The sequence below is a fragment of the Trachypithecus francoisi genome, unplaced genomic scaffold (assembly GCF_009764315.1).
Source record: "Trachypithecus francoisi isolate TF-2019V2 unplaced genomic scaffold, Tfra_2.0 Lachesis_group13, whole genome shotgun sequence".
NCBI lineage: Eukaryota > Metazoa > Chordata > Mammalia > Primates > Cercopithecidae > Trachypithecus > Trachypithecus francoisi.
Genome location: NW_022681458.1, coordinates 29,934,997 through 29,962,284, shown reverse-complemented (window position 1 = coordinate 29,962,284; position 27,288 = coordinate 29,934,997).

The window sequence follows — 27,288 nt, the reverse complement described above, 5'->3', positions numbered from 1 at the left end:
AATATTCAAATTCTCTGTAGTAAAAGAAATGAAAATTAAAATCATGAGGCATTAATTTTCCTCTCTCAGATTAGTCATGTTATGAAGGTAGATAATGGTCATAACATAAAAAGGATTTTCTCATGAGATGTGAGTCAGAATATAAATTGGCATAACCTATGACATTTGCTTTTTAAATTAATTTCTTTAGCCTTTTTAATTCAGAAATTAAACATCTAGAAATTTGTAGAAAAACTCTATACAAGGATGGTCATGACATATAATTTATTTTAATACAAATGGAAATAGCCTAAATATCCAACAACCTGATTAAAGAATAGTTTATTAATGCAGTGAAATATTTAGTCATTAAAAATAAAATAGGGAGAATATGACTAAGCATTTTGTACAACTTAAACTGTTTTTAAGACACATATACTTCAAACATTTACAAACAAAACATGTTTAAATAAATATGTCATCTAGATATCTGCTACTTTAATGTTACACAGTCCTCTAAGGTATTTTTTAATTTAAATAAACTTATGGAGCCCCATCTCAAGTACTGTGGGTAGTCAAGTTCTCTACCCAGTACCCCAAGGATTATCAAGATGTTGATTCTTTTTACCTTCCTTCTACAGGCTTCTTGATTCCTCTTCTAGTCTTACATTGTGAGTTGGCTCATTACTATAATCTATGTTGCTGAAGGCAAAAAATAGACAGTCTCTTCTTTCATTGTCCAGAAAAAAAAATTATACACAGCTATTGTGTATTCCCAAGACAACTGCTTGTGAGTATCTAAAGAAGGTTATAACATGGCACAGAGAGGCAACAAATTAATACTTAATATAAGACTTTCCAGCTCTAAATCCCTAGGGTATCTCTACCACATGTAGGTAATCTAGAACTACCTGTAGATCAATTTTTCTCCCAACAGTTTTTTTTCTGTCCTGTTGCCTGGTCAGGCTTTCTCTTTTCAGGGATTGCTTTCTGTGACTCACTGTTGTATCAGTTCCTGATCCCAAACCACAGCTTTCCAGGAAAGAATTCAAAATTTTAATATTCATCTGTTATATTGGGCAAATCAATTTAACTTTTTTTGTAATGACTCTTTCCTTTCAGACTAATCTACAATACCAACATTTTGCAATTAAAAAGCATTCCAACAAAGTTTCGCCTAATCAAAAAAGCCATTCTCTCCCTAAGAGAAAATTCTGCTGAACTCCGAGGGTATCCAACATAAAACACAGTAAGCTTCTAAAGGCGACTTTGCTTCCTATTGAGCTAGATATAGGTATTCACTGAAACACACAAATAACTGTGTGTGTGAGCTAGGAGAGGCTGCACACAAAATATATATAAAACTTATCTCTTGTAGTTGAGTTGGGTATTTGGGTGGTGTGGTACTCAACTTTTGAGACATTGCATTTATCAGTATATGTTTGAATAGTAAACAGGCATTTGGTAATTTTTAAGAAGTTAGAATATGAATAATTCAAAGATGAATTTGGTGACATCTCAGACAAACTGAAACAGGATCATTCAGACTTTCAAAGCTGTGTTTCCAGAGGCAAAAGAGAATCTCATTCAGAGTCGCTCATCAATGTTTAATTTCCAGTCTGGAATACCAAAAGGGAATTGACTTAGGCCCTAGAGAGTTGGTTTCTTGTATTTAAATGGAGATATTAGTATCTTCCCTCTCCCTTAGAATTTAACATTTCTCCCCTTCTTTAGAAAATGCTGAAGCACACAATTAGCGCCTTAGAGCCACACTGTTCCCTATGGTAGTCAGTAGCACCATTTAGCTATATTGAGCACCTGAAATGTGACTTAATGTGACTGAGAAACTAAATTTTAGTTTTACTTAATTTAGTTTTTAAAACTAGTACTCAATTCAATTATTAGAAAACTCTTAGGGCTGTTTGGGAAAACTTAGACATACAAATCTATTTTTTGACTGTACATTTTATAAAATAAACATAGATCTAATATTTCCAATGAAAACTCAGTGTCCAAATTGAGATTTAAGTGTAAAATACACATCAAATTTCAAAGATGTAGTATAACAAAAAATTGTAAAATATGTCCTCAATTTTTATATTGATTACATGTTGAAATTATAATATTTTTGGATATATTGGCTTAATATCCATTACTTATATTGATTTCATCTTTTTAAACTTTAAAAAATGTATCTAGTAAACAATTTTAAAATACACATGTGAATCACATTACATCTTTAATAAACAGCAGCACTAGAAGGTAAAATCAAAACTTACTACAGAAGTCACAAACTGGTAGAGATCATGTAGCCTACAAACTTCCGTATGTCATCCATATAACATTTTTAATTATTTGTAATTAGTTATAAGTATTTAATATATATATTTAATTTTTGAAAAATGTTGGTAACTGGCTCCTCTTGAAACATTAGAAAATTTGACAAAGTTACATTTTTTCTTGCATAGCAAGAATTTGCCTGAACTGACAGTGGCTGCCCTCTGTAGCTAGCCCTAAGCTCTTTATTTTGCACAACGCTCACTGTTAATAAAAATAAAATCACTCTGCCAGACCACTGAAGACATTTGAGTTTGAAATCTTTAAAGCACATGACAGGATGATGTAAAAGAAATGGGGATTTTTACCCACTGAATTTGCTCTACAAATGTTCTCTACGTTGGGTAGTTTCTGTTTTTCTAGTCACAAAAATTGATCAACATTTACAAGGTGAAAATCCCATTGAACAATTGAACAGCTCTCCCTAACTCATGTAACAAAACCAGAATGAAGTGACATCTTGCCTTGTGTGGTATAGAAAATCCTAGTTATATTTAATGCAGAGCCTGCTCCTTTAAGTCCTGGGAACCTCCCAGGTCCTCCATGCACTATTGACCTATATGACAGGCTTTAATTAGCACAGATTTTTCACATTCATGGATAGATTTGAAATTGGGAAGTACTTAATGAAAAAGGTCTGTTACCTTGACCAGGCTGAAATTGCAGTTAGAGGACATTTGCTTGCTCCAAAGGCACTGAATACAAACATATGAAAGTAACACTATGCATACAAAAATGAAGCTTTCATTTTTTTCCTAAAGGAACATTCATGTTGATCTGCTGTTAATACTCCCTGAAAAATGTGAGTGACATCTTTAAAACTTATGAACTAAATGTAGAATTAAATACAACTAGATTGCTTGACAGCAATTCAAGCATCATAACTTTCTCTTTGCCTATTGGATTAAAGGAAATTAGATGAAGAAGCGACTCTGTTTGTCTTTTACTAAAGCCTGTATATGTGGCTTACAGTCTAGTAGGATACAGAACTGATAGATACATATATACATACATACATACATATGTACATATGTACATACGTGCAAAGTAAATAAGTAGAATAATTACAAAGTCTTCAAATTGTGATGGAGAAAAACATGCAGAGATAGAGAATGATATTAGGGGATTAAGAAGTAGTCAGGGATCGGATGCAGTGGCTCAGGCTTATAATCTCAGTGCTTTGAGAGGTTGAGGCAGGAGGATTGCTTGAGCTCGGGAGGGCAACATAGTGAAATCCCTTGTGGTCCCAGCTACTTGGGAGGCTGAAGTGAGAGGATCGCTTGAGCCCCAGAATCAAGAGTGCAATGATCCAAGATCATGCTACTGCACTCCAGCCTTGGCTGGACCTTTTAAAAAAAACCCCTTTAAAAAAAAATGACCTCTTAAAAAAAAAAGTGGTTAGGGAAATTTTGAAGGTCTGAAATTTGAGGTGAAACCTAAAGAAATAGAGTTATGTGAAGAGCAAAAGAATGGTCCACATCCAGAGGGAAGAGCCTATGCAGAAGTCTTGAAGCATGTATGTTTAACTGAAAGGAGGCCAGTGTGACTACGACAAACCCTGACCTGGCCATCTGGGCTGTGAGCCATGGTGCAGACCTGATCATCATTTTGGGCACCATCATTTTAATTCTGAAATGGCACCCTCATTAGCAGAGGCAGCTGGATGCCGCCATCCTAAATGCGGTCTTCACATGCTCAACATAAGCCACCTCAGCCCATCCCACCGTGCACCTAAACCAACCAACTTAGATGTAACCTGCAGCACCAGATACTTTGCTCTCCTCACATCAACTAGAGATGCCCCTGCCCCTGATCTTTTTTTTTTAATTTTTATTTTTTGGCTTTAAAAGATCCACTTCTCCTCTTGTCCAACCTTCTCACCCAGAGCTGAGACTCTATTCTGACATGTGTTCCTTACTGGACAGGAACATTTTTCCACATTGTGCTCATTCTTTTTGCTTTTATCCATTGTTTTTATCTTTGGATAGGAGTTAGGTGAAAAGCAGTATAGATGAATTGGGAAGGTAGAGGAAAAAAAATATATTTTCTCAACCCTCAGAAGTTTTTAGTTGGAATGGTCCCTGTAACAAAAGACTGGTTAACAAGAGAAAAACAAATAGAAGTTTATCAACATTCATACTTCATGTATACATGGGAGATACCCAGACTATGAGTAATTTCTCAAAGAGATGACTTTAAATTACATAGTATCTTCAGTAAAGAACAGCATATTTTTGGAAAAGTGACAAGTCAGAAAAAAAAGACTTTGATTCTCTAAGGGTGGCCACTTGTGAGAAGTCAAACAAATGGCAGATAAAGGCTGGTTAGTAAAACTTGCTAACTGTAAACTCCCCTAGTGCTATCTCCAGGCCCAAAATGGGTCTAAAGTAGTCTTCAGTAGTTAGCCTGTGTTATCCCTGCTAGAAGGAACAGGTAGGGAGATATCATTTTTCCTTGAAAATCTGTGTCCTGCTTTTAGGCAAGAGAGGAAGGGCAGAGAGCTTTTCTGCATCTGCTTCTTAAGTGCCTCCAGCTCAACAAAATCCTTATACCAAAGAGGTATATCTTATTTTGGTGTGGTATATTCTGGTCTTCCACAGAGTAAAAGAATATAGCCCTGGAAAGAAGTCTGGAATTCATCTTAAGTATAAAGTCAGATTACCAAAGGACATTAAGTGGGGGACGTGATAAATCCTATTCAAATTTTAAAATGATTATTCTCACTGCTGTGCAAACAAATGAATAAACAAAAAAATGCTTGAAGATAGGTAAGAGTGACAGGTCAAGGACCAGAGGGGAGGAGGGAAGTATCCGGGTGTTGGAGTGGGTGTTTGTTAAATTGATGCAAGATCAACATGTCAAATTAATAAAACCATGCTAACAATAAATGTTGGCAATTTCAACAATTGGTGACAAGAAAAATCAATATTTATTGAGTGCAAGCTGCCTTATGTTTTCTCCATCAGATTTACACAAGCTTATAAGTGTGTTAGAATGAGCTCATTTTTTTTATCCAAAATGTGTTTATTAAGATGATTTCCCACTCATCTTGATTCAGAGTGCTTTTAGCGCTGCTTCCTCCTGAAGGAACATCCTTCTGTAAACCTTGCTTTCCTCCTGTAGGCAAGCAGAGGACAGTACAGCAGCCAACACACAAAACTACCATTTGTGCATAACAAGAGACCATGGTGATTTTATAGCATCCTGGGCATTTCACGCCCCTGAAGTAGGAACTGGGGCTCTGCACCAGGCATTTCTTCTTGGGTTTCCTCTTCTCCTCTTCTGGAGAGGGATGAAAGAGATCTTTTGCAAGAGGCAGGTTCTCATGGGTAGGTCATCAACACCAGAAAGGTAGAATGAACTCATTTTACAGTTAAAAAAATTTAACTCAGGCAGTTTGGCTAAAGTCACACTGTGATTAGCTGAGATACAACCCAGACTGTAGGATTACTAAACTGGTACTGTCATATATATAAATTTAATTAATTAACAAGACTTGTTGAGAACCTACTGCATGCAAAGTCATACACTGTTTCTCAAGAAAAGGAAAACAAATGAAAATGGAAAAAAATCTTATAATAGGCTTTTGTCTACTGGTATGTAATAAAAGCATGAACATGACTTATTTTTTTTTTCTGTAAAAATAAAAGAATAAGTAACTATTTCCAGGCAAGGTGTCAGAGTCCTGTCAGCAGAGAGTGGTTGGCTCGTGGGTAGTAAGAATAATTTACCAACAATAGTATAGATTTGAAAAGCAAAGTTTTGTTAGACAAAAAGAACGCTGCAGCAGAGTGCAGCAGGGCACTTAGGCAATAGGACTGAGTGTGCTGCAGTGGATTTTCCTTAGAGGTATTTATGAACCTTAAAGCAGGAGCTTAAGGGTAATATGGATCACATTAGTCACATAGGTCATGGTAAATGATTACATTTGTGGACATTTTGGTGTCTTAATGTCAGCAAGAGTTGCACAATGAATTCTGATATACATGCATTCCAGAGATGTATAGAAATTCTATGTACTTATAAATTTTTGGAAACAAAACGTGAAATCAAATGCCCACTTTAGATAATAGGGAAGTCCAATTACTTCTAAATTCTTCAGATAAGGAGTTTTACCTCTGGAGAGTCTGCTTGATAGCCACCTGGTGGACTGTGCTCTGCTCATTTTTCCCCTGACAAGTATCTTGGTCTAATCTTTGACCCTTTATAATCCCCTATGCTCTTGTCTACCTGCTGCCTACCAGGGTCTCAAGAAAGGGAAAACAGCATAGTGAAGATGATCATTGGGTCTGTCTGGCTGCTTCCTGCTGAAAGGGGCTGTGGAGGGGGATATGTTTTGTATTCCCCTTTTTTGTTCTCTGTCATGAAGGGAATGAAGGGTCATGAAAAACTTGTTCAAAGTGGGAAGACTAGATTCCATCAATAGGCCCCATGTAAGTGGAAGTTCCTGTCGCCAGCTGGTATTGGGATTGCATAGTCATCTGTAGGTGGAATTGTTGTTATCTGGAAGATATAAATGTAATTAGCATATTAAAAAGGTAGGGACCATATATTAACAGAAGAATGATTAGGAATAAATGTCTCAAGGAATGGGAGGAACAAAGTGATTTTTGGAAATCAATCAGTTAGGATTTGGGTCCAGTCTTGGTTACTTTGGGAAACTATGTGTAGCCATTTGGCTTGTTTGAAAATATCTTGGACACTAGTTTCCGCTTCTCCAGACACATTAAGGTAGGCGAAACGGGTTTTGTTGATGACAGAACAGACTCCTACTTATTTAGCTAGGAGGGAGTCTAGAGCTTGTCTATTATCTAAAACCATTCCTGCTAGTGAGTCTAAAGACTTTCTAGCACTGATGGACTTGAGCCAGCTTTTGCTAAGGCTATTTCAAAGGAGGCAGTAAGTTCCTGTAGTGTGATTTCATGGTAAGTAAAACCTCCCCAAAAGTTGAGAGTTGTGACAGTTTCCACAACTGCAGTCACAATAAGTCCTGGGGCCCTTTTCCTTTTAGAATGGGATTTTAGATTGGGAGCTATGTTCAAGATAGTGAATTGTGCAGAATCTATTGTACCCAGAAACAATCACCATAATGAAGAGAATTATCAAGGTAGGATAGGGCCAAAGCTTGAAAAGGGTTTAAATAATTATCAGCAATACTGCAAAGCCATAAAAACCTAGAAGGAGTAGGTAATACAATGTGATTGGTTTGATTTAAATATTGGGAAAAAGGGAAGGGGGTCTTTTGACAGTTTTTGAGAGGCCTTATACAGGAGGAAAAGTTATGTTTATGTCCCAGTGGGAGAAGTTTAAAACTACAGAGGTGCATGAGCAATGAATAGAATATAAAATAAGTGGCACAATCATCATTTTTCACATTGGTTATATCATTACAGTCACATACATGAATGGTATTGGAAAAAATTGCCTTGCAAATTAAAATCTACAGCAAGTTGAACAATTGTATGTGAGTTTTAAGTAATGATAGTTGGATAAAGAGTAAGTGAATTGAGGATAATATTATAAAATTGAAGGATATCGCTAAATTGAATAGTTTTGACAAGCGTTTCCATTAAGCTCTTCTGGAGCACATAAGTAAGTGAAAAGGGAGGTGAAGGAAAGTAGATAATAAAGACAGCAAAGGGTTTCTGAAAAAAAATGGTTAGTGTTACCTGGTTGTTTGCGAAACAAGAATCATAGATCTTCTGAGGGCTCACAAGTGTGAGTGTGCTGGTGTTGGTGCAGACTTTATGCAGAAAGATAGATCCCAGGGGAGATTCCCTATAATTTCACAGCTGTGGGAGAGGTTGGGAGGACTTGAAGAGGTCTAGTCCAGAAAGTCTGAAGGAGTTTTCTGTTTGGAGGTAAAGTTTTTAAATATAACCTGTCCCCCGGGGTTAACAAGAGGGCTTGTTTCTGACCAGGAGGGGTCAAGTTTTGGATGATATTTTTCTTTATATTCAGTAATGGCCTGCATAGTTTTCCCCAATGAGACAACAATTATAACTCAAAGCCCTTAGCTTTTTCTTTCCTCCTATTATCCTTGGGACTTTTAACAGGTATACTTCAGTCCTGTGTCTCCAAGATAGCTTCAAAATTCTACGTAGAGGTAATTAAGGAAGCCAGGTAAATCTACCAGGTGTCACCCTTACAAATTCCTAGCTAGGTGATTCTCAGAAGGTAGAAATGGATAGGAGATAGTGGAGGAAATCAAGCCATGATCTAAATAAAGTACTATTGATTTGCTAGTAGCTCTGCGAAAGCTCTTTTTGTTGGGTGATTAAACAACATGGGCACAAGTCAGGAAGATGAATTAGTATCCTTATGGTTACACGAGTAAGTCACCTTTTGATCCAAATCAGGAACATTCATGTTCTATATACCCAGTCACTTTGTTATTTACCTGAATAGGTGTGAGAGAGGAAAAATTCATTTGGTATTCTAATTATACCCTGTTAGCACATCTTTTAATTCATGGGCCCTTGCTTTTTGTTTGCTTGCTTGATTTTTTTTAAATTTATTTCAGAACTAGTTAAGTTTCTGACATTTGTACCCTTTTCATTCCAGCTAGTCATTTAACAAGGCAAATTATTCTCACCATCAGAAAGAGAGACAGGCATATTTGCCTTCTCACACTTTCCACTGGGGCACTCACAGCAGGGTCCATTAGCACATCAGCTGTGCTCCATGCATTTAGCTACAAAAGCATCACAGTTTCAAATGGTGCCTTGGAATGTACAAACCTGGTGCTCAAAAGCTCAGATGTTTTCAGTAATACTAGGCTTCATCTTCCTTTCCCTACTTCCTGCCCCTACTTCACGTCCCATTTGGGGAAAATAGCCCCAGTGGAAATGTTTTCTTTCTGTTTCAACCCCCCACTTCCAAGAAATTAATTAAATGATGTCATGCTTCATTTTATCTGATTTGGAAGCAATTCATCATCCTTTTGCTGGTTGTATTAGTCCAAGCAATCAGCATATTAATTCATTTGTGAGAATAAGCTCAAGGGTAATTACAGTGAGGAGGTTTAATGCCTAAACGTGTTAATGTCTGTAATCAGAAGAATTTTCTCAGTGCAGAACAATTGTTAGACAATTACTGTTGGATATGATTGCCCTGGTAGACAACAGACGTGGTGTCAAGAGGGAAATAGCAAAAGCTTGTTTTGCAAGTCCTGTATTATCAGCAAGTTCTCTCTTTTTCCCCCTACAATATTTTCTAAGATGTTCAGCTCATGTATAATCATCCTTGTACTTACTCTCTACATTGTTGATTAAGTAAAAAAGTTGTATTTGTTATGTGAAAGGATCACAGGAGACAGCCTGGCACTTTCTGAAAGTCTTACCCTTTTCTCATTCTTTCTCTTCTGGTGCTTTGATTTTTATTTGCATAAAATTACCAACTTAATCACTGCCTTTTATTTCCCAATATGCCCCAGAGCCTTCATTTCCTAATTTTTTTCCTGTAATGAGAAGATTCTTAGGTCTAACTGAATAACAAGACCCAAATATCAAGACCCAAGACCCATTCTTAACAGACAGCAGTCCCTCCCGATTAGCAAATTGCTAATGAATTGAATAAACATAGTGGTAGAACTTGATTATTGATTATTACTAATTACTCTGCTAGAGTAATTTTGTATGTGAATTTTAATTTAATTTCTGTTACACTTATTTTTTCCTCAAAATTTTATGATATAATTAAAAAATAAAATTGTAATCATAGTTTTCTTTCTACATAATATGCTTTCCAGAACCTCTTAGGCATGTATAAGATTGTATCTAGTTGCAAGGAACAGAAAAAAAAATGACTCAAATTGTCTTAAACCATAACCTATAAAGAGGATATATTGCTTTGTGTAACTGACACATTTAAAAGTAGAGGAGGTTTAAGCATTTTTATCACAGGGCTGTAGTGCCATTTACCTGCAATGCCCTGACTTCTCAATTCTTCTCTATGTTGGTTTTGTCCCCAGACTGGCTTTCCATGACTCCAGCTAGATATGACATCCCCAGTTCTCACAATTGTATATGCTCTGTGTAAAACTCTGGTTTGCTGAGCTCCCCAAGCATCAAACCAGAGTTAGATACTTTGTATAATTTAGTTTAGACATATCTTCTACCTCTTTCAATAGAGCTTCACCATACTTCTCATGAACTTGAGTTCAAATGAAAGTCAGAGAAATGTAGTATATATGACTTTTACATACTCCATTTTACTCTTTTACTGCTGTATTTTGAGTTGTAGTACATTTGGTTTATTGTTGTTATTGTTGGTGATGGTGCTATTGCCTTTTAAAGCATCTAGTGTTAATACACTGCTAAACGATTAGAAATGACAATATTTTCATTAAACCATTAGATTATTATAGTAATATTCCAGCTTTACAAATATCACTCTGAAGGAAGTAAATTCATGTAAACTTCTTTATAAACTGCATAATAGAAATAGATACCCTTTTCTGTCAAAGGCTGAGGAATTGCTCAACTATTACTTGTCCTCATTTGTATTTCTCCTGCATCAGGGCTTTGGAAATAGTAAATGTATCTCATCTACACAATGAGGCAGCTGAAGGCAGGAAGGAAGTCAGACTGCAGTTTTCATGACGTTGGATGCTATAGCACAAGATATATTAGTCAGCCGTACAAAATACTACAGACTGTTTTTGTAATACAACAAAAATATATTTTCTCCTAGTTCTGGAGGCTAAAGTCTAAGATCAAGCAAGGTGCCGTTAGGGTTGGTTTCTTGCAATGCCTCTCTTTGTGGCTTGTAGACAGTTTTCTTCTCACCTTGTCTTTACTTGGTAGGTGACAGAGAGATCTCTGATGTCTTTTCCTCTTCTTATAAAAACACCAGTCCTAGCTGTCCGCGGTGGCTCACTCCTGTAATCCCAGAATTTTGGGAGGCCGAGACAGGTAGATCACAAGGTCAGGAGTTCAAGACCATCCTGGCCAACATGGTGAAACTCCATCTCTACTAAAAATACAAAAAATCAACTGGGCGTGGTGGTGGGCACCTGTAACCCCAACTAGTCAGGAGGCTGAGGCACAGAACTGCTTGAACCAGGGAGGCAGAGGTTGCAGTGAGATGAAATCATGCCACTGCACTCCAGCCTGGGTGACAGAGCGAGACTCCATCTCTAAGTAAGTAAATACATACATACATACATACATAAATATACTAGTCCTGTAGGCTTACATTCCCACCCTAATGACCTCATCTAACCTTCCATCCCTAAGCGCGCTATCTCCAAATACAATCACACTGCAGGTTATGGCTCATCAACATATAAATTTTGTGGAGACAATTCAGTCCATTACACAAAACTTAGGAGTGATTTAAGCAGAGCTATTCTTCAAATACACACGGAATACTCTATGTTAAAAAAAAAGGGGGGGGTTTTATTTTTAGCACCCAGATTTTGGTTTCTAATACCATTCTGCAAGAAACAACCAAGCCTCCTCAGAGAAATGGCTGATTGTAGAACTGAGACAGGAACTATAGAGGATGAGCCTAAAGAATCGTGTAGTGCCAGAAAATAAACGCTAAGAAAAAGACACACAATAAAGAGGATTGTGTATCAGTAGACCACAGAAGCCAACTGAAAGATCTCCCAATGACCAATGCTGAAATAACTTCAGTAACAAAATAAAAAGTTTTATAAAGTAGAAAATAAATATTCATTATCTGCACTCAGTGTGGACATTTACTTATATGAGGAAATGATTAAATATACTAATAAATGGTAGGGGAGGGAAGGAAGAGAAGAAACCATCTATTCAGAAGAATTCCAAATAATATATGTCAATACTCTGTCCTCGAGAAAGGTAGCATAACTCCTCACTCCTCAAGTGTGGCCCCCGCACAGCAACTTCCTTCCAAAATGCACAATGTTGACAGGGAGAGAGAACAGAGAAAACTTTACAGGGGAGAATTGTTTGAGATCTAAGCAGTACCTAGACAAGGGACCCTTGATCAAAATCATAGTGATAAATCAGGCAGTGCTATGGTTTGGATATTTAACCCTTTCAAACCTCATGCTGAAATTTGATTCCCAGTGTTGAAGGTGGGGCCTAACGGGAGGTGTTTGGGACAGAGGAGCAAATCCCTCATGAATGGTTTGGTGTCATCCTTGCTGTATGAGTGAATTCTTGCTCCATTAGTTCTTATGGGAGCTGGGTGTTAGAAAGAGCCTGGCACCTCCCCTCTGTCTCACCATGTGACTTCTGTACATGCTGGCTCTACTTCACCTTCCACCCAGACTGGAAGCAGCTGGAGGCAGAAGCAGAAGCAGACATTGGCACCATGCTTCTTGTACCGCCTGCAGAACCATGAGCCAAATAAACCTCTTTTGTTTATATATGACTCAGCCTCTGATACTCTTTTCTAGCAACACAAATGGACTAAGACAAGTTCATAGTATGTACTGTTGATACGATGTGATAAGAATGGCATTTTACCTTCATTGTTTTCCTCCCGAAACCTAAAACCCCACTCCAATGAGGAAAAAAACATCAGACAAATCCCAACTAGGGATGTTCTGTAAAATAACTAACCAATATTCCTCAAAACTGTCAAAGCCCTCAAAAAACAAGGAAAGACTGGGAAATTGGACAACCAAGAGGAGCCCATGGAGACATGAGAAGTAAATGTAGCATGATGTTGATGATGGAATCCTGGAACAGAAAAAGAACATTAGGTAAAAACTAAGGAAATCTGAGGAAAGTATGGATTTTAGTCAATAATGATGTATCAATATTGGCTCATTAATTCACAATAGGCAAAACTGGGTGTGGGGAATCTGGGATATTTCTCTACTACTTTTGCAATATTTCTGTAAATCTAAAATTGCTCTGAAGTAAAAATGTTTTTTTAAGTGATAAATAGGCAAACAGTTGAAATTTCTTTTTATGAGGAGGACTATTTGACTGAGAGAACACAACACTATGAGGAAAAGCAGCCACTGGCATGAACAGTAATTCCAAATAGGCCCTGGAAACATAATCCTAATATTAGAAAGAGTCTCAAGATTATTTCATCCAGTTTCTGACTTTTAATTAATATGAAGAGTTTGTAGCAGTTCAATCAATGTTAACTATTGTTATGATTACCAACAATAGTACTATTAACACCATTAAGGACACCACCTACTCAAGTGAACCTTATTTCTTCTGGGCATCTGCTGTCAGGAAACATGACCTTCCCTACCTATCTAAGTGATGTAGCTTCTCCTTGCCCCTGTAGTGGCAGGAAATAAACACTGACCAGGGTATTATAGGGACCAAGCCTACTGTGAGATGATGCAGGCAAAAGCCCTTACATCAGGTGGTCTCCAAAACTCATTACTCTGCCTGGTAACTCACAAAGGCATTTGAGGATCACAGCCAATATGTCATGACTTAAAAAAATCTAGGTATTTTCCTATCCCATGCACAGACACACTAGAAAATGATCAGAGTACCATTTGGAGAACGGTAAGAGAAAGAGGCCTGTCTACGGCACTATCTGAGGACTCTTCCTTCTTACACCATCCACTCTGTTCAGGGGCTCTGGGTCTGTGAACTGGTGCAGAGCAGTGATTTGAGGCAGAGGCCATGACTCTCCACAGTGGTAATTCTAACCAGTCCCCATTCATCAGCAACAGATTGTTATTGCTGTGATTTGTGTGTTCTTAACTTATATGGAGACCCTTTAGTAGTCTGGCCACCTATTTCAGTTGCAGGGGTATCATGATGAATTAACATGATAACTGTTTCCATAGATCAAACCATTTTGATGACAGCTGCAGGTGCAGTTATGCCTTCTTCCCCTGCGCATAGTGTTTATGTGCCTCTGCCCCTCTGGAATGCCAGAACTCATCCCCGTTGAAATTAAGGAGCTCATTTTAATGGTAGAAACTCTCACTGTCATACCTGATCTGCAGACAACACCCATCAAGATTCCAGGATTCTAGTGCTTACCTTGCTAATGTATATCCCAATATCTTGATAATGGGAATGTCCTCTGGAGCTTCCTAGGAGGCATGATTAGAGATGAATGGGCAAATCACTTAAGTATATGTCAATATTCCTATCACTCTAACACTGAAGTTTTTACAATGCACAGAAGTGACTTTTTAGTTTCATTTTCTATAAGGCACCACTAAATCCAGGATTCAGTAGTCAGAGAGTAAAATGTTATATCCATCCCTAGAGTTTAAACTTTCACATTGAATAAGTCCTGAACAGTGTACCTGTATCAATAAATTTGGTTCAAACTTGATCTAACATTTTTAGAAGTGTTTTTCTTTGGTTTGACAGCTTAAGAATTTATTTATATATAAGTACTCTTGTTTTCTTCCAGTATAAAATGATAAAACTTGTAATTTTGGAGGTGAATGGCACCTGCTACTATATAAGACATTTTGCCCATTCTCCAGGGTCTACCAGTATTTTGTCCTGGAAGAAATGTGAGTTGGTGGGAATAGGTCTTTCAGAGAATGGGCAACAAGCCTATGAGATGGAAGAATCGGTTTACTTGCCTTAAGTCATGAAACTTACTAGTCTAATAATTGTACCCCACTTATACATATTGCTTCCTTCATGCATTCCTTAATTATAACTGGGCAAGAACCCCAAAGACAGTAGGTCCCAGGTAAACGGTTCCTAGAGGTTGATTTTTATCTGAATAGGGACTACAAAATAATCACTCCCTAGATACAGGCATATTCATGTTATCTCTATTTGATATTTCTTTACATTTAATATCTCTTAACTCCTGATTTTGCGCATTTGGTCTGTGTGTTTACTACTTTTCGTGGAATTCCTAGATTTCAATTGGTTTACTTCTGTGCAGAGTAAATATATGAGTTCCTAAACTTTGCCTAGATCTTTTGAGAAAACCTATGACTTTCACCTGTTTCTAACATTTACCAATCCTCACCTGATCCAATTTTCCACAAGGGAATGGCATTCTATTCTGGCTTAGGGAGGATTCCCTGATTCACAAAACAATGTAATGGAACGGACCAATGACTAAAATCAGTTTCCAAAATACCTCTATTACTGTGTTAGGGCCTTTTCAATACTTATGGTAGAAAAATTTCTTGTGGGAACTCATGAATAAAAGATTACTTGAAAAGATTTCTTATTTTATTTTAAATTCTGGAGGCCTTAAGGATTTTTGTAGTACAAAAGTGCATCCCATTTAGCTTCAAGACACTGCTCTGCGCTGCTGTTTATAAAATCATGCTGGTTTGCTTTAGAGCAGTGAATGTGAAAAGCATTTACACAGAAGGATAAGAAATGTGCAAAAACAAAACAGGGCTTAATGGGCTTTTTATTTGTATTGAAAACTTGAAAGCGTTCATGCTCAGATCCTTCAAAAATATTAAATTCACATGGCAGCTCTAGGGATGTAAATTTATGACTAAAGTATAATATATGTTATAAGGAGCTTTTACCTAGATATCTTTTTTTTTTTTTTTTTTTTTTGACACGGAGTCTCGCTCTGTCGCCCAGGCTGGAGTGCAGTGGCCGGATCTCAGCTCACTGCAAGCTCCGCCTCCCGGGTTTACGCCATTCTCCTGCCTCAGCCTCCCGAGTAGCTGGGACTACAGGCGCCCGCCAACTCGCCCGGCTAGTTTTTTCTATTTTTTAGTAGAGACGGGGTTTCGCCGTGTTAGCCAGGATGGTCTCGATCTCCTGACCTCGCGATCCGCCCATCTCGGCCTCCCAAAGTGCTGGGATTACAGGCTTGAGTACCTAGATATCTTAAGGCCAGTGCTCCTTTTCTTGTCATCTCTGTGACCTTGGATAAATCAATTAACTACTCCATGGGCTCAGTTTTCTTATCCATCAAATGGAGTTTCATTCATTCATTCATTCATTTATTCAACACATATTTATTGAAATTTAATAGGGACAGGCTCTGTGTTGAGGTGATAAATACAACACCATGCAAATGAAATCTAGCTTAAAAATTCACTATATAGTAAAAGACAAATACCATAAATAAATAATCCAGCCCAATGTAATAATGGCAATCAAAATAAAAAAATGTTTTGTGGGAATATGGATCTAACTTATGACAGTGAGATGAGGAAATTTTATAGAAAGTCATAGAAGAGTTTGGTTTCAAATTCCAACCATCAAATTGCAAGAAGAAGAGGAACTTTAAAGGGTTATTGTGAAGGTTCTATGAGCTAACAGATATGTCAGTGCTTTCAAAATTTTAAAATTAAAACAGAAGTTCACACAAACCAAAAAAAAAAAAAAAGACAATTGTGTATGAAGTGAGTACTGATTAGCTTTGAATAAATAATTTATCACTTTGTTGCTATACTTCCAAAATGTACTACTATATGGTCATTTTGTACTCAGGGTCTTTGTAATAATTATCTATATAAATAATAAATTTGAATATTGATTGAGCTCCTATTATGTTTCACGAATGAGGGTGGGGTTTAACGACGTTTTTAGAAGTCCCTTAACAACTTTTTTTTGATAAAGTACCTAATCCTATGTAGGGTATATTCTAAAACAAGAGGTAGATGCAATTATCAAATACATAAACAAACAATACTAAATCACATGATGATAAGAATTTTAAAAAACAATAAATCTTGTAAGAAGATAAAGAATAAAAGGAGGAGTAATATTTTGAATAGAATCATCAAGGAAGAAGTCTGATGAAATGATATTTGAGAAAATATTCCAATGAGGTAAAAGAGTAAACAAATGTAATAGTTTTGGAAAGGCGCTGCTTTAATGAATGGAATTCTTCATTGTTTGCCATCATCTCAATTCCATCCAGCGCCTTTTCTTTCATCATACCAATGTAGCCGAACTCCAACCTTGGGTTAGCCCAATAGTTTGTCTCCATTCCTATCCTTGAGTTGCTAAAAAATATAACACTGTCAAACAGATGACTCTACCATTACTAATTCAGTTTCCTATCCAGTTAAGTCCTGGTCACTATCTAACATTTATTCAAATTTCTACAGAATTCTTCCCCAACCTCCAATGTATGATAGCTACCCTTCACCTTCTTTATGTTCCACCAAACTCTGAGACCTCTCCTCCTCTCTCTTCCTTCCTCCTTCATGGAAAAAAAAAAAAAAACTGTATAGAATGCACTAGGCAGTTACTCTTGCAAAATCTTGCCACAATCCTACAAAATTCTAGCATATACAACCTAATTTTTCTTTCTCCCTCCATGTTCTAATAGAAACTGTGCTGCTTTTCCAATGTCAGCTCACTCCCTTCACCTGTGCTTTTATGGTGAATTTCACCCTCTCTCATATCTTCAATCTTTTTCTCTCTACTGTTTTTTTCTATCAACATTTAAACACACTTGTTTCTCTACATAATAAAACAAATACTCTCTTAATCTCCACTTTTCATCTTTTAATCTAGTTGCTCATTTGTAATTCATTTTATTTAGGTTAGTTAAGTAATTTAGTCCATTTAATATGTAATAGCATTGTACTTGGCTCTGAAGATATATTAATATACAAAATATAAAATAAAATAAAAACATGTATGCTTACCAAATAATATCGCTAATAGATACTCAATTCAAAATTGTGATAAATGTTTTGAAGAAAAAAAAAGACTACTGTAAAAAAGAGCACCTCTCCTTTGGGATCTGATATAGTCTGGAAATTCAAAAAAGGCCTCCTTGAAGCAATGAGTATAGAGGGATAGTTTTTCAGGTACGGGGAAGAGCACACGCAAGGACAGTATAGGAGAATCCTACAACAGTGTATCTGGGGTGGAGAAGGCAAAGGAATGTGGAAGCAAGAACTTGGAGAAGTAGCTGTTTTTTATCCAGAGCAAAGGAAAATCATTGGATATTTTAAGCAAGGCATTGGCACAATTCAGTTTAAGCTTGGAAACATTTGCTATGTTACTGTACAGGGAATGACTTGGAGAATAAGAATAGATGAAGGAAGTTCGGGTATTCCAGAATTCAGGAAAGATATGATGGTAGATTAATCTAAAATGGTAGTCGAGAACAAATTGTGAATTCAAGACAAATTTACAAAGGCAAACTGAAAATGCTGGTGTATGATTTGACATAGGCGGGAAATAGATAAATAGACACCCAGTTTTCTGGTTTTTATAACTGAAGAGATGGAGTTGACTGACTGAAATAGGATACACTGGAGATAACCAGGATGAGAAGGATGAATGGGCACTGCTGGGAGTTTGAGATTCGTAAGTTTGGTTTCTTCCACCTTGCTGTCCCCCGATTCCCTGCCAGAACTCCTCCACAGGATCCTGGAAACGGAGTGGCATCCCAGGAAAGTGTGAACACATATGCTTAATTTTCTAAATTAAATTCTGCTTACACTTTCCAATTATATATGCATAGTTTAAGCCATTTTTTAAAAAGTTGTATCTTTTAGAAAGTTCTTTATTCCCCCTAAATAATTGAATGGAATGCTGATAAAATTAAAAGTTCCCTTCACTCAATCTGTTTTCACATACATTGTGTTTGGTTTATTGCCTGAATCTGAGAGATTAATAATAAAATAATTTCAACAAATTTTAAGCAAATTATTGATGAAGACACTTCAATTTTTAATAAGATAGCGTGTCTTGCAGAGAAGGAAAGAAAAAATCTTCTAGATACGAACTTTTTCAAGAGGAATTAAGAGATTACGAGGGAACTCCTGTTTCCATGGTGACAACTACATTCCTATTACGTCTTCCAAGGAAAGAGGTGCATTTTGATTTACAAGATTGAAAACACTAGTAACGTAATATATGAAATTATCAAATAGTATACCATTTCTGTCCTGGAAGCTGTAATGCAAATGGTTACAGTCTCTTTTTTAAGTTTTTGACTCAATATATTTTTACTCAATGCTGATATAACTTTCATTAGTAAAAGAAAACTTACTGGAACATTTTTGAAGAAATGTGAGGATTTTCTACAATACAAAATAACCATTGTTATGGTTCTAATGTTTATCTCCTCCAAATTTCGTGTTGAGATATAATTGTCAACATAATGATATTAGGAGGTAGAGCCTTTAAGAGGTGATTAGGCCATAAGAGCTCCACCCCCTCACTGACAGGTTTAATGCCTTAATAAAAGGGCTTTTCCTAGTGGATTCTCTCTCTCTCTTTGTCCTTCTGTCATGTGATAGTGAAGAAACGGCCCTCACCAGATGCTGGCCCTGTGATACTGAACTTTCCAGCCTCTAGAACTATGAGCCACACGCTATAGTCATTATAAATTATCTAGTCTGTGATATTCTGTTATAACAGGATAAGACAGACAAAGACAGTCATAAAAAGTCAACTCATTTTCTAATAATATAAACATTTATTTTGAAACAATTCTTAAAAATAAAGATTAATTTAGATGTTGGACCTAAATAATCTCTCTGGATTTCAGTTATCTCATGGACGAAATAGAAGTAATATTCTCTACTTCAAGAAGTTATTTAATGATAGTTAAATAAAATAATAAGTGTATATGAGTTCCATAATATTAAGGTGATCATATAATTTATTATCCAAAGTTTGAACTTTTGAGTAAATTGGAGTGATAAAAATACTTTTAAAGTGCTTATTTATTTAAACTATTTAATAGCAAATTGCTATATTTTGTTGGTAGACATAAATTATTAAAATATAACAATTGCATAATTCTATGAACATTTAAAAAGTAATTATTTTAATATCAAATATAACTTCAGGGAAATAATTATCCTGAGTACACGAATTCTTTACACAATATCTAGACTATATCTGCTTCCAACGTATTACTACTATTGTTTAATGAAGATTGTATTTTTATTTATTTATTTATTTATGAGACGGAGTCTCCCTCTGTCACCCTGGAGTACAGTGGCACAATCTCAGCTCACTGCAACCTCCACCTCCTGGGTTCAAGCGATTCTCCTGCCTCAGCCTACTAAGTAGCTGGGATTACAGGCGACCACCACCACACTTAGCTAATTTTTGTGTTTTTAGTAGAGAGGGAGTTTCACCATATTGGCCAGGTTGGTCTTGAACTTTTAACCTCAAATGATCCACCTGCCTTGGCCTCCCAAAGTGCTGGGATTACAGATATGAGCCAACATGCCCAGCCTGATTGTATAGTTTTTATTTTTAATTTTTTAATAAAATTAGCTGCATCTTTTGTGTGGCTGTATATTATACTTAATATATTTAAAGTTATTGGCACCTTCAACTGAGTCTTCTCTATAGGCCATGATATTTTCAAGGAAGAAATAATCTCTGTAGAATTATGAGGCAAAGGTAGGGAAAATTCCAATTTTTTTCTTACTAAAGTGTGTAGATATCTCAGTCCAAATAATTTTCACATGCATTTTTTGCATCTATTTATTGTTGCTTAATGGATATTTTTATAAGACAAAACTTGACAAGTTAATTCTACTTATAATTTTTTAAAAAAATTCTCAAATGTAGACGTTATCAAATCATACCTTATCAATTTCATTTTAGTCTGGTATAAAATAGGAGTTTATCCAATCAAATGTAGTTTTACCTTCAAAGCACTCTCTCAACAAGTCAAGATATTCTAAAGTCTAATTATAAAATGATAATATTAAACATTCGGTCTTCTTTGAGCTCTTATAGTTTAATTTGTTCATTTTTCTTCCTTGCTATTTTAGGGATATATTTCAAAGAATTCCGCTAAGTATTTCAAGGACCATAACAGGTACAAATGGTGCAAATAGTGGCAAGCAAGGAAACAGCACCAAATACTTCTACCATCACCACCCAAGACTGGAACAGATCAGATGTTCTTAACTGCTTGTATCAGGAGTACTTTCTTTTGTCAGTAGGTAATTTGCATGCTGCATTTAAAGAAAGGTGTCACATCTTTCTGGAAAAGTTCACAAAAGAGAGACAACTATTTTGGGTTATCTTTCACATTTAATCACATGTTAAAAATCCCACTCTTTAATTAAATATTAATCACATTCACCACTAAATGACAGCGTGATAAAGAAGAAATAAAACAAAAATGAAAGCCCAATGTAGTCTGTCATACTCTTCCTGGCTCATTTTAATGTGACTATTGATAACAATACATTGATAAAAATGAAAAATTTTACACAAATCCTAAATTGTACAAGACATTAGGACCACAAGCAATAATGAGGACTGTCTGAATCAAACCGAACTCTATGGTTATTCTATTTATAGCATATATTACAATTCATAAAAATAAAAATCGTCTTTGTATAAATTGTTCTTACTTGTTATAGACTGAATATTTGTGTCCTCTCAAAATTTGAATTTTGAAGCCTAATTCACAAGATGATGACATGTGTAGGTAGGATTTTTGGTAGGTAAATGGATCATGAAAGTGGAGCCCTCAAACCAGGAAGCAGACTCTCTTCAGGCACCAGATTTGCTGGCACCTTAATGTTGGGCTTCCCTTCCACTAGAACTTGAGAAATTAATGTTGTTTCAGCCATCGAGTCTATAATATTCTGTAATAGCAGCCTGAACTAAGATTTGTTTATTGTTCATCTTTCTCCTTTTGAAACTGCTAATATTCCTAAAACAATACTTATCACAATGCTTGGCACAATAAGCGTTCTTAATATACTTAATAAATATTTCTTGAATGAATGAATAAACCTCAACTGAAAACCTCGACACAGCTTCGAATTACCCATATTCACTTCCTTGTCTCCCCAGGAAAGGTATAAAAGCTTATCAGCCATTTGCAAACTCCGGTATTTACCACCACCCCCACCTTCCTCTTCACTCTTAGTAGACCTAGCCTTCCACTTCACACATACACAAAAAAAATTATCATACAGGACTCCATCATCTCTTTCATCAACCCTGAATCCCAATCCCTTCTTCCTCTTTTCTGCTGGGGGCAGATTTAGCTATTACACTAATGACTCCCGAAGTATCCACTTCCGTGTTCCCAGCATTTTAATTCAATTTATTATATTATCAACCCTTCTCTCTCTGCTGTTACTCATCATCATTTAAATATATTCAAAACCTACCTATAAAAATTTTAAAAAATACTTCTGTTCACTACAATTTGTCTTCATGATGCTATCAAATATCTCTTCATTTTTTGTTGAACTTCGTTAAAAAGTTGTGTAATGCTCCTACAATTGTCACAGGCTAAAGAATATAATGATTTCCTATAATGTTCCAGGTAAAAGAAGGAATAAGTCCCCTGTGCCTCAAGCACAGCAGTCTCCTCTTGCATTCTTTTCAGAGATTACAAAGTATAACAGAAGGGACACAGTCACCCGCTGCCCATTGTGCCATCTAAACAGCTCTCAGCTACACTCAGCTCTCCCCACCCTGTTGCCATGTCCAGGTTGCTCTAATATGCTTAATGAAGTATTGCAACAGCTCTTCTAATTGGTCTGCTTGCCTCCTCTCTCACTCCCTCATTCAATTATCCTCCTGCAGTGAGAGCAGTGTCTCTTAAACAGCTATTTACTACTTTGCTTCAACAGTCGTATCTCTTAAAGTCTACCTAATTATATATACTGACTCCAGTACGTGAAACACTGTACCTACCTCATCTCCTTTGTTCACATGGCTATTCACCCTCCTGCTCCAGGTACAGTCTTAGATTTAACTTATTCCAGTAAGTCTTCTCTGAATCCCTGAATTGGGGTAAAATCCTCTGTGCTCCAAATGCTCCCTTCATGTTTTTTATTATGACACATATCCTTCAGTAGTACACATCTCTTTACATGTATGTAGTAGATAGATAATGATGTTAGTGTCTGTCAAGTATCCTTTCCTAGAAATTAGTTATATCCTCCATTCGTCACCCATAATTTTAGTGGGGACAGCCTATTATAACATGTTTTCTTCAATTCTCCATATCTGCCCTCTGCGTTCCCTGCAAAATACCTGTGCTAATCTGTCACAAAGAGGGTATTTGAATCAAGGTCAGTCCTAGTCTTTTTCTAGAAATTTTGGTGCTGGAACTAAGAAAGAGATGCCACACTCTTTGAAGTACCTAAAGTGAAAGGAGTAAAGCATGAGAAATGTTTGAAGTCATGTTTCCTGTCTGCTGTGGTCTGGATGTTTGTGTCCCCCAAAATTCATATGTTGAAACTCAATCACCATTGCAATGTATATTAAGAGGTGAAGCTTTTAGATTATCAAGACAGAGCCCCAATAGGGATTAATGTCCTTAGAAAAAAAGGCTAATGGGAGCTTGTTTGCCACCCCCCCACACACACACAACATGCTGACATATAGAAAGCACCATCTATGAGGGACAAGCCCTCATGAGACATCAAATATGCTGGCACCTTGATCTTAGACTTCCCAGCCTCCAGAATTGTAAGCAATACATTTTTGTTGTTTATAAATTACACAGTCTAAGGTATTTTGTTGTAGCAGTCCTAACGAATTAAGATACTTTTAGAGCCAAAAACCTGGAGATGCTAATCTGTTAAAAAAAAAAAAAATCAGTCAACTCTCTTTGTCTCTGAAAAGAACATCCTTGGTGTGCTGCTGGTTAAAAGTACCTCTAGCTGCTATGAAACTCATCCATGTTTCTAAACATAGATTATTTGATGCTCTTAAGTATCAATATAACACATATCCTTTGTGTTTAAATTAATCAACTCAGATTTCTGGGCCTTACCATCAAAGAGATATTAACTTTTATGTGGTCTGTCTCTATCATTGAAGTATCAACTCTTGATCAGGACAGGGGCCTCAGAACTGAGTACTGTGCCTGGTATATAAGAGGTTATCAATAACCACTTATGAAATGAATAAACACATGGGACTATGATGAAAATTGCAAGCACGTTATCCAGCCAACTAGGCCTCAGTACTGTGCTTATGGGTAGGAATCCCCACTGCCTAATGCCCTGTGAACCTGTTTTCCAGAAGAGCTTTGGGCATTAGGACTCCTAGTGCTACAACAAAAGAAACTACTATCAGAGCAAACAGACAACCTACAGAATGAGAGAAAATTTTTGCAATCTATCCATCTGAGAAAGGTCTAATATCCAGAGTCTACAAGGAACTCAAACAAATTTACAAGAAAAAAAGCCAACAATCCCATTAAAAAGCGGGCAAAGGACATGAACAGATATTTCCCAAAAGAAGACATTTATGCAGCCAACAAGCATATGAAAAAAATCTCAACATTAGTGATCATTAGAGAAATGCAAATCAATACCACAATAAGATACCATCTAATGTCGGTCAGAATGGCAACTGTTAAAAAGTCAGGAAACAACAGATGCTGGCAAGGTTGCAAAGAAATAGGAAAGCTTTTAAACTGTTGGTGGGAACATAAATTAGTTCAACTATTCTAGAAGACAGTGTGACGATTCCTCAAAGATCTAGAAGCAGAAATAACATTTGACCCACCTATCCCATTACTGGGTATATACCCAAAGGAATAGAAATCATTCTATTATAAAGACACATGCACATTATGTTCACTGCAGCACTATTCATAATAGCAAAGACATGGACTCAACCCAAATGGCCACCAATGTGAAAATGTAGTACATATACACCATGGAATACCATGCAGCCATGAAAAAGATGAGTTCATGTCCCTTGCAGGGACGTGGATGGAGCTAGAGGCCATTATCCTCAGCAAACTAATGCAGGAACAGAAAATCAAACACCTCATGTTCTCACTTATAAGTGGAAGCTAAATGATGAAAACACATGGACACAGGGAGGGGAACAACACATACTGGGGCTTGTTGGATGGGGGCTCGGGGTAGGGAGAATCTAAGGAAAAATAACTAGTACATGCTGAGCTTAATATCTAGATGATGCTTTGATAGATGCAGTGAACCACCATGGCACACGTTTACCTATGTAACAAACCTGCACATCCTGCACATGCACCCCAGAACTTAAAAAAAAAAAACTCCTAATGCTAGCTTCCACACCATAGAAATCCATTATAAATATATACCACCCGTATACATTAACTAATTACATATCATTTAAGTCTAAGTCTGATATTAGATGGGTTGCAAGCATATAGAAAAGCTCAAAGACTCCCTATGGGTGTCATAATAGTGTTAATTTATTTACAATCAAGGCTAAAGGAAACAAATTTCAGAGATGATGGTGAAGAAATAAAGATAAACCTGGTGAATATTTTGCCACAATTGGAGACAGAAACAAGATACATCGCCCTCGTAACTATTATGGGGAATACATGGTTACAGTAAAACAAAATGACTAGATACTGAAGAACTTGGTAAAATAGGACAAGAAAGAGGTTCAGAACCCACTACCCACCAAAGAAAAGTAGAACAATAATGGCTCTTCTTTAGTTAATAACTACAGTTTTTAACATGCAAAATGAAAGAAAGAATCATACAAGAATACACATGGAAAAGAGAAGAGAGGGATAGAGAAGAATGAGAAAGAAAAGGAAAATACATAGGAATAAGTCTGGTGGAACCAAGTAACAAATATGCATTACTGAGAATAAGAAATTCAAAATCTGATATTGTATGCTTAGAGCAGATGAGCTAGTAACTTCAGATGATTTCATTTGGTACCCATTTAAATAATTCAAAATACTCTCATAGTGTCTTAGGATTGATTTTTATTTAAATTATTTAGTATTGTCATTGTAGTTAAATAACATAGTCACTTATGCTCAAAAGCATGTGATAAAACTGCTTTACAGGCCAGTCATGGTGGCTCATGCCACCCAGCACTTTGGGAGGCCAAGGCGGGCAGATCACCTGAGGTCAGGAGTTTGAGACCAGCCTGGCCAACATGGTGAAACTTTGTGTCTACTAAAAATACAAAAATTAGCTGGACATGGTGGCACGTGCCGGTAATCATAGCTACTCGAGAAGGCGAGGGAGGAGAACTGCTTGAATTTGGGAAGCAGAGGTTGCAGTGAGCTGAGATCGTGCCACTGCATTCCAGCTTGGGTGACAAAGCAAGACTCCATCTCAAAAACGAAAAAACAAGAAACAAAGAGGCTGCTTTATTCAGTTTGTTTCTTATGAAAACTTTGAAGAGCACTTCTCAGTTGATTTTTTGTAAGAGACATTCTCTCTCCCATCCCCCTCTTTTTTTGTTACTTTTACCTTCTCCAATATTCCTGGGCTTTCTCTTGTTTTAATTTGGATCTACATGTACTACTATGTACAAATTAGCCTTATAAGACAAACATTTTAGTCTTATAAGGTTGGTAAGGTCTGAATAATTGTTGCAAACAAGATGTGCTAATAGAAGAAACAAATTTTGTGTCTGCCATTAAAATCAGTGAGAAGTTATACTGTTTTAAAGGAAATAAACTAGAAGGGGATTTGTAACTTTCACATAACTGGGAGCTAATAAACAAAAACAAGAACATAGGCTAAATAAAATTCATATTTAAAGATAAATAAGCAAAACACTAAGCAATTTCCAGGGGAAAGTAATTATTGATTGGCTAAGTACAGCCAAAGAAATATATGTATATTCTGGTATATTGAATCTGCACTAATAGTTCATTAATTTTATATATTGAATGAAATTTTCAAAAATGTAGTAAAATTACCCAGTAGGGTTTACTGAAATACCTGAAGAGCCTTAACTCATGTGACAAGATTGGTTAGCCTACTCAAATCCATAGCAAAGCTCTTTGACTCTTTTTATACGCCTTGGAAGGATTCAAATAATATAAGCTGAGACTTATGGTTCCATATTCCTTTGGTGGGTTTTATTGAAATGAGTTATATTTATCATAAAAATAATAAAAATCATAGAGTTTAAGAAAATAAAAATAAACCTTCTGGACTTCATACGTGTGTGTGTGTGTGTGTGTGTGTGTGTATATATATATATATATATATATATATATGAACAAATGTATTTTTTTTTTAGCCAGATAGGCGAGATATCTTTAAATCAAAATCTGACATGCTGGTGTTCTCATAACTAATGTTTCTTAAATCTAAAAAATGAATTCATGACTGCACTTTAAAACATCTTTGCAGTGTTCACAGAGGCCACC